Here is a 2460-nt window from a genome sequence, read left to right as displayed (position 1 = left end):
GGGGGGGGGGGGGGGGGGGGGGGGGGGGCGTGAGGGCGAGCCCGAAACAAAAAGAACTGACCAATCATGGTGATGACATAACAAACCACCAAACTAGCTTCTTTCGTCTTTTTTTATTGGTTTCTGTACCAGCCTTTGGCTAATGGTAATGGTCAAGTCACTCAAATCCTTACCCCAGGCTTCTACCACCAGCAAATACTTTTGTGAAAATTCAGGAACTGCCTTTGTATCTGGCACAGTTGCTTGACAAAATTCCTGTGGATGGGATGGGACGGGACAGTTGGAGACCCGTGGGTAACTTCATCCTTTTTATTAAGTGATTATACCTGTCCAATTATCAAGTATTCGCAAATCCTAACATAAAACGTAGCCTAACAAGTCAAGTGGATGATTCTTAGACCCGTGGGTTTTTCAATGCAACCCCCCCTTTTATTTCCTCACAAAAACAACTGTGTTTTGGTTTTTTTAAGTCAAAGTTTAGGTTGATCCGTTGAAACTTGTGTTGAGTAGATTTCTAGTTGGGTCTTATCACTATAATGAAAATTGTATTTATTGTACGTATTATTTTTTGTTTTTTGGATTAGGATAGTGGTATAATTGGATATTAAATATATTTGTAATAAGTTTTGAGGTAAATTTAGAGGGTGTTTTAATGAAAGGATTGAATCCTTTTACTGTAGGAGTTCTAAAATATGTCTTTCACACCATCAAACTCCCTGGAATCGATTCTGCAGAGCTTGGGGAACTGGAAAAACTTTTCCAGGACTAGTGATAGATAAATGATAACGCCATGTGTTTGCTAGCCTGCATCAGAAAAATCGACCCAAGGGAGCATCTAGATTTGGGCCTGATTTAAGGAGTCAACAACGTTTTTTGGACAAGCTAATAACAGGCCGAAGGAGGAACAAATTTAGGTTATCTCAGAGTGCTTATCCATAAAAGCTTCAACTTAGCAAATTGTAACTGGCTTAATGCAATTTCTTTCTCTTAACTAAATCAAATATTATAACAAGTTGAGCCAATACTTGGTCTTGCAAGTGGGATACATGTGTGTCGCATGGTGACTGAACCAGATAAGCCTGTGCCACTATCAAGAAATGCAAGAATGGATCCTGCGGCAATTCCAGTGCCCATTAACCTTGTGGGACAGTTTCTACTTGCCATTTGACATAAAGGAGTCAGCCATTTTGTCTGTCTGGTCCAAGAAAGACACGAAAAGCATTAGCATGGATCACCCAAAAGAAGAGGAGTATCGGCCCAGGTTTTGGGGCAACGTGACTGTAGTTGGGGACCGCTTTAAGTTTTTTGCAGTTTGTGCCTGCCATTTTTGGCCTTCTTCTGTTCTCAAAGCTGGTCCATTCCTTGCAGAGGCAAGACGATCATGACGCAGAAACACTGCCGCCCTCAAGAGCTTGTCCCAAGAGACTGATAACCATAAGCCAACTAAAATAGGGAGCAATTCCAGTGGGGACCATGATATTGATGCTGGACCATATCTTTCTAAGTTTTAAAATTTTCATTTTTAAAACAAATTTCAAGTTAATGTTTCTCTAGCGTTCTCACTTTGAAGTCTTGAAGTGAAAAATTAAAAAAAAAAAATTAATATATATTTAAACAATGAAGTGAAAAATTAAAAAAAAAATTAATATATATTTAAACAATAAACATTTAAAAAAAAAAAAAACATAATATGAGAAACTTGATTTTTTTAAAAAAAAAACATAATATGAGAAACTTGAGGTATGGAAGTGTGTAGTGGTGCCACATGAAACTGAAAGTGAAAACTTAAGTTTGTAAATGTTACAACCCTGGGGAAGCTAGAAAGGAGGCCTAGAAAAAGAGATGTCTATGAAACCAGAGTCAGCTACAGACTTGAAGGGGAAGAGGGAAGCACATTTTCACAATATGCTACGAGAACAACCAACTAAAGACAATAACCCTTGAGTTGTTAGCTCAAATTGCAAGTGGGTTTTAATTTTATGTTAGCGTTGGCAATTTCTCTTAAATATAAATTAATTATTAATTACAGTCTTCGTGTATAAAATCTAGTTCGAGTATCACTTTAAATATTATAGAAAAAAAGGGTGCAATTCTCAACTTAGTATAATTATTAAAACCTAACCGAATATGAATATTTGATGTTCAAAACCGAATTCAAATGCTGTAATTGATATTTAAAAAAAAACTTTAAGATTATTTATTTATTTTAAATTAAACTCAAGTTATGGGCATTGATATGATCAAAAAAATTAATGTTTTTTTCTAAATATAAAAGTATTGAAATAATAAATAACCCAATAAGATCGGTATCGAACCACAGGAAAGTGAATTATATAAATTATCAATAATAATGACGACGACGACGACTACTTTGAGATGTAAGATTAATGTGAAGATTAAATAATGATAAAATAATTATCAAGGTTAGAAGATCCACTAATAATATTTCAAACAAGTATA

The sequence above is a fragment of the Populus euphratica genome, unplaced genomic scaffold (genome assembly GCF_000495115.2).
Source record: "Populus euphratica unplaced genomic scaffold, PopEup_1.0 scaffold3.1, whole genome shotgun sequence".
Classification (NCBI taxonomy): domain Eukaryota; kingdom Viridiplantae; phylum Streptophyta; class Magnoliopsida; order Malpighiales; family Salicaceae; genus Populus; species Populus euphratica.
The sequence above is the reverse complement of the archived record's forward strand: the minus strand, read 5'-3'. Positions refer to the sequence as shown.